This window comes from Calliopsis andreniformis, unplaced genomic scaffold, assembly GCF_051401765.1.
Source record: "Calliopsis andreniformis isolate RMS-2024a unplaced genomic scaffold, iyCalAndr_principal scaffold0004, whole genome shotgun sequence".
Classification (NCBI taxonomy): domain Eukaryota; kingdom Metazoa; phylum Arthropoda; class Insecta; order Hymenoptera; family Andrenidae; genus Calliopsis; species Calliopsis andreniformis.
The window spans coordinates 4,549,082-4,556,100 of NW_027480424.1; positions in this window are offsets into that span (position 1 = coordinate 4,549,082).

A 7,019-nucleotide genomic window follows, 5' to 3' on the forward strand; every position below is an offset into this window, starting at 1 on the left:
ATCGTATAAAACGAATAATTGCAACCAGTGTGTAAGTTATGGTCATTTCTACTTTCCGGGCAACCTAGGCTTCACCCTAGGGCGTTGTTCAACCAGACCGAACAGTTAGGGCCTAAGAAGTCAAAGCCAGAAGCATAAAAGACAATATAAATATAACAGTTCTTCCATCGTATAAAACGACTGATAGCAACTAGTGTGAAAGTTATGGTCATTTCTACGTTCCGGGCAACATAGGCTTCACTCTAAGGCGTTGCTCCACCAGATCAAACAGTTAGGGCCTTAGAAGTCAACGCCCGAAGCATAAAATACAAAATAAATAGAACAGTTTTTCCATTGTATAAAACGAATAATTGCTACCAGTGTAAAAGTTATGGTCATTTCTACGTTCCGGGCAACCTAGGCTTCACCCTAGGCGTTGTTCCACCTGATCGAATAGTTAGGGCCTAAGAAGTGAACGCCAGAAGCATAAAATACAATATAAATACAACAGTTTTTCCATTGTATAAAACGAATAATTGCTACCATTGTAAAAGTTATAGTCATTTCTACGTTCCGGGCAACCTAGGCTTCACCCTAGGGCGTTGTTCCACCTGATGGAATAGTTAGGGCCTAAGAAGTCAACGCCAGAAGCATAAAATACGATATAAATACAACAGCTTTTCCATCCTATAAAACGAATAATTGCAACCAGTGTGGAAGTTATGGTCATTTCTACGTTCCGGGCAACCTAGGCTTCACTCCAGGGCGTTGCTCGACCAGATCGAATAGCTAGGGCCTTAGAAGTCAACGCCCCAAGCATAAAATACAAAATAAATAGAACAGTTTTTCCATCGTATAAAACGAATAATTGCTACCAGTGTGAAAATTATGTTCATTTCTACTTTCCGGGCAACCTAGGCTTCACCCTAGGGCGTTGCTCCAACAGATTGAACAGGTAGGGCCTTAGAAGTCAACGCCCGAAGCATAAAATGCAATTAAAATACAACAGTTTTTCCATCGTATAAAACGAATAATTGCAAACAGAGTGAAAGTAATGGCCATTTCTACGTACCGTGCAACCTAGGCTCCACTCTAGGGCGTTGCTCCACCAAATCGAATAGCTAGGGCATAAGGAGTCAACGCCAGAAGCATAAAATGCAATAAAGATGCAAAAGTTTTTCCATCGTATAACAGGAATAACTGCAAACAGTGTGAAAGTACTGGTCATTTCTACGTTCCGGGTAACATAGGTTTCACCCTAGGGCGTTACTCCACCAGATGGGATAGCTAGGGACTTAGAATTCAACGCCATAAGAATAAAATACAATATAAGTACAACAGTTTTTCCATCGTATAAAATGAATAATTGCAACCAGTGTGAAAGTTATGGTCATTTCTACATTCCGAGCAACCTAGGCTTCACTCCAGGGCGATGCTCCACCTGATCGAATAGTTAGGGCCTTAGAAGGCAACGCCGGAAGCATAAAATACAATATAAATGTAACAGTTTTTCCATCGTATAAAACGAATAATAGCAACCAGTGTGAAAGTTATGGTCATTTCAACGTTCCGGGCAATCTAGGCTTCACTCTAGGGCGTTTCTCCACCAGATCAATCAGTTAGGGCCTTAGAAGTCAACGCCCGAAGCATAAAATGCAAAATAAATAGAACAGTTTTTCCATTGTATAAAACGAATAATTGCTACCAGTGTAAAAGTTATGGTCATTTCTACGTTCCGGGCAACCTAGGCTTCACTCTAGGGCGTTGTTCCACCAGATCAAACAGTTAGGGCCTTAGAAGTCAACGCCCGAAGCATAAAACACAAAATAAATAGAACGGTTTTTCCATTGTATAAAACGAATAATTGCTACCAGTGTAAATGTTACGGGCATTTCTACGTTTCGGGCAACCTAGGCTTCACTCTAGGGCGTTGCTCCACCAGATGGAATAGTTAGGGCCTAAGAAGTCAACGCCAGAAGCATAAAATACGATATATATAAAACAGTTTTTCCATCGTATAAAACGAATAATTGCTACCAGTGTGAAAGTTATGGTCATTTCTACGTTCCGCGCAACCTGGGCTTTACCCTAGAGCGTTGTTCCACCAGATGGAATAGTTAGGGTTTGGAAGAAGTCAACGCCAGAAGCATAAAATACGATATAAATACAACAGCTTTGCCATCGTATAAAATGAATAATTGCAAACAGTGTGAAAGATATAGACATTTCTACGTTCCGGGCAACCTAGGCTTCACTCTATGGCGTTCTTCCACGACATCGAATAGCTACGACCTCAGAAGTCAACTCCTGAAGCATAAAATACGATATAAATACAACAGCTTTTCCATCGTATAAAAGGAGTAATTGCAAACAGTGTGAAAGTAATGGTCACTTCTACGTTCCGGGAAACCTAGGCTTCACTCTAGGGCGTCGCTCCACCAGATCGAATAGTAGGAGCCTTAGAAGTCAACGCCAGAAGCATAAAATACAATATAAATAAAACAGTTTTTCCATCGTATAAAACGAATAATTGCTACCAGTATGGAAGTGATGGTCATTTCTACGTTCCGGGCTACCTAGGCCTCACTCTAGGTCGTTGTTGCACCAGATCGAATTGTTAGGGCCTAACAAGTCAACGCCAGAAGCATAAGATACAATATAAATATAACAGTTTTTCCATCGTATAGAACGAATAATAGCAACCAGTGTGAAAGTTATGGTCATTTCTACGTTCCGGACAATCTAGGCTTCACTCTAGGGCGTTGCTCCACCAGATCAAACAGTTAGGGCCTTAGAAGTCAACGCCCGAAGCATAAAATACAAAATAAACAGAACAGTTTTTCCATTGTATAAAACGAATAATTGCTACCAGTGTGAAAGTTATGGTCATTTCTACGTTCCGGGCAACCTAGGCCTCACTCTAGGGTGTTGTTCCACCAGAATGAATAGTTAGGGCCTAAGAAATCAACGCCAGAAGCATAAAATACAATATAAATGCAACAGTTTTTCCATCGTATAAAACGAATAATTGCTACCGGTGTGAAAGTTATGGTCATTTCTACTTTCCGAGCAACCTAGGCTTCACCCTAGGGCGTTGCTCCAACAGATTGAATAGTTAGGGCCGTAGAAGTCAACGCCCGAACCATAAAATGCAAAAAAAATACAACAGTGTTACCATCATATAACAGGAATAATTGCAACCAGTTTGAAAGTGATGGCCAATTCTACGTTCCGGGCAACCTAGGCTTCACTCTATTGCGTTGCTCCACCAGATCGAATAGTTAGTGCCTTAGAAGTCAACGCCAGAAGCATAAAATACAATATAAATTCAACAGTTTTTCCATCGTATAAAACGAATAATTACAACCAGTGTGAATGTTATGGCCATTTTTACATTCCGAGCAACCTAGGCTTCTCTCTAGGGCGTTGATCCACCAGATAGAATAGTTAGGGCCTTAGAAGTCAACGACAGAAGCATAAAATTCAATAAAGATGCAACAGTTTTTCCATCGTATAACAGGAGTAACAGCAAACAGTGTGAAAGTACTTGTCACTTCTACGTTCCGGGTAACATAGGCTTCACTCTAGCGCGTTGTTCCACCAGATCGAACAGTTAGGGCATAAGAAGGCAACGCCAGAAGCATAAAATACAATATAAATACAACAGTTTTTCCATCGTATAAAACGAATAATTGCAACCAGTATGAAAGTTATGGTCATTTCTACTTTCCGGGCAACCTAGGCTTCGCCCTAGGGCGTTGCTTCAACAGATTGAATATTTAGGGCCTTAGAAGTCAACGCCCGAAGCATAAAATACAAAATAAATAGAACAGTTTTTCCATCGTATAAAACGAATAATTGCTACCGGTGTGAAAGTTATGGTCATTTCTACGTTCCGGGCAACCTAGGCTTCACCATATGGCGTTGTTCCACCAGATGGAATAGTTAGGGAATAAGAAGTCAACGCCAGAAGCATAAAATACAATATAAATACAACAGTTTTTCAATCGTATAAAACGAGTAATTGCAACCGCTACGAAAGTTAACGTCATTTCTACGTTCCGGGCAACCTAGGGTTCACCCTAGGGCGTTGCTCCAACAGATTGAATAGTTAGGGCCTTAGAAGTCAACGCCGGAAGTATAAAATGCAATAAAAATGCATCAGTTTTTCCATCGTATAAAAGGATTAGTTGCAACCAGTTTGAAAGTGATGGTCACTTCTACGTTCCGGGCAGCCTAGGCTTTACTCTAGGGCATTGCTCCACCAGATCAAACAGCTAGGGCCTTAGAAGTCTACGCTCGAAGCATAAAATACAAAATAAATAGAACCGTTTTTCCATTGTATAAAACGTATAATTTCTACCGGTGTGAAAGTTATGGTCATTTCTACGTTCCGGGCAACCTAGGCTTCACCCTAGGTCGTTGTTCCACCAGATGGAATAGTTAGGGCCTTAGAAGTCAACGCCAGAAGCATAAAATACAATATAAATACAACAGTTTTTCCATCGTATAAAACGAATAATTGCTACCAGTATGTAAGTGATGGTCATGCCCACGTTCCGGGCAACCTAGGCCTCACTCTAGGGCGTTGTTCCTCCAGATTGAATAGTTAGGGCCTAAGAAATCAACGGCAGAAGCATAAAATACAATATAAATATAACAGTTTTTCCATCGTGTAAATCGAATAATTTCAACCAGTGTGAATGTTATGGTCATTTCTACATTCCGAGCAACCTAGGCTTCACTCTAGGGCGTTGATCCACCAGATAGAATAGTGAGGGCCTTAGAAGTCAACGCCAGAAGCATTAAATTCAATAAAAATGCAACAGTTTTTCCATCGTATAACAGGAATAACTGCAAACAGTGTGAAAGTACTGGTCATTTCTACGTTCCGGGCAACCTAGGCTTCACCCTAGGGCGTTGCTCCAACAGATTGAATAGTTAGGGCCCTAGAAGTCAACGCCGGAAGTATAAAATGCAATAAAAATGCATCAGTTTTTCCATCGTATAAAAGGATTAGTTGCAACCAGTTTGAAAGTGATGGTCACTTCTACGTTCCGGGCAACCTAGGCTTTACTCTAGGGCATTGCTCCACCAGATCAAACAGCTAGGGCCTTAGAAGTCTACGCTCGAAGCATAAAATACAAAATAAATAGAACCGTTTTTCCATTGTATAAAACGTATAATTTCTACCGGTGTGAAAGTTATGGTCATTTCTACGTTCCGGGCAACCTAGGCTTCACCCTAGGTCGTTGTTCCACCAGATGGAATAGTTAGGGCCTTAGAAGTCAACGCCAGAAGCATAAAATACAATATAAATACAACAGTTTTTCCATCGTATAAAACGAATAATTGCTACCAGTATGTAAGTGATGGTCATTCCCACGTTCCGGGCAACCTAGGCCTCACTCTAGGGCGTTGTTCCTCCAGATTGAATAGTTAGGGCCTAAGAAATCAACGGCAGAAGCATAAAATACAATATAAATATAACAGTTTTTCCATCGTGTAAAACGAATAATTTCATCCAGTGTGAATGTTATGGTCATTTCTACATTCCGAGCAACCTAGGCTTCACTCTAGGGCGTTGATCCACCAGATAGAATAGTGAGGGCCTTAGAAGTCAACGCCAGAAGCATTAAATTCAATAAAAATGCAACAGTTTTTCCATCGTATAACAGGAATAACTGCAAACAGTGTGAAAGTACTGGTCATTTCTACGTTCCGGGCAACCTAGGCTTCACCCTAGGGCGTTGCTCCAACAGATTGAATAGTTAGGGCCCTAGAAGTCAACGCCGGAAGTATAAAATGCAATAAAAATGCATCAGTTTTTCCATCGTATAAAAGGATTAGTTGCAACCAGTTTGAAAGTGATGGTCACTTCTACGTTCCGGGCAACCTAGGCTTTACTCTAGGGCGTTGCTCCACCAGATCAAATAGCTAGGGCCTTAGAAGTCTACGCTCGAAGCATAAAATACAAAATAAATAGAACCGTTTTTCCATTGTATAAAACGTATAATTTCTACCGGTGTGAAAGTTATGGTCATTTCTACGTTCCGGGCAACCTAGGCTTCACCCTAGGTCGTTGTTCCACCAGATGGAATAGTTAGGGCCTTAGAAGTCAACGCCAGAAGCATAAAATACAATATAAATATAACAGTTTTCCCATCGTATAAAACGAATAATTACAACCAGTGTGAATGTTATGGCCATTTTTACATTCCGAGCAACCTATGCTTCTCTCTAGGGCGTTGATCCACCAGATAGAATAGTTAGGGCCTTAGAAGTCAACGACAGAAGCATAAAATTCAATAAAGATGCAACAGTTTTTCCATCGTATAACAGGAGTAACAGCAAACAGTGTGAAAGTACTTGTCACTTCTACGTTCCGGGTAACATAGGCTTCACTCTAGCGCGTTGTTCCACCAGATCGAACAGTTAGGGCATAAGAAGGCAACGCCAGAAGCATAAAATACAATATAAATATAACAGTTTTTCAATCGTATAAAGCGAATAATTGCAACCAGAATGAAAGCTATGGTCATTTCTACTTTACGGGCAACCTAGGCTACACCCTAGGGCGTTCCTCCACCAGATCGAATAGTTAGTGCCTTAGAAGTCAACGCCAGAAGCATAAAATACAATAAAAATACAACAGTTTTTCCATCGTATGAAACGAATAATTGCAACCAGTATGAAACTTATGGTCATTTCTACTTTCCGAGCAACCTAGGCTTCAACCCTAGGTCGTTGCACCAACAGATTGAATAGTTAGGGCCTTAGAAGTCAACGCCCGAAGCATAAAATGCAATAAAAATACAACAGTGTTTCCATCATATATCAGGAATAATTGCAACAAGTTTGAAAGTGATGGCCAATTCTACGTTCCGGGCAACCTAGGCCTCACTCTATTCCGTTGCTCCACCAGATCGAATAGTTAGTGCCTTAGAAGTCGACGCCAGAAGCTTAAAATACATTATAAATACAACAGTTTTTCCATCGTATAAAACGAATAATTCCAACCAGTATGAAACTTATGGTCA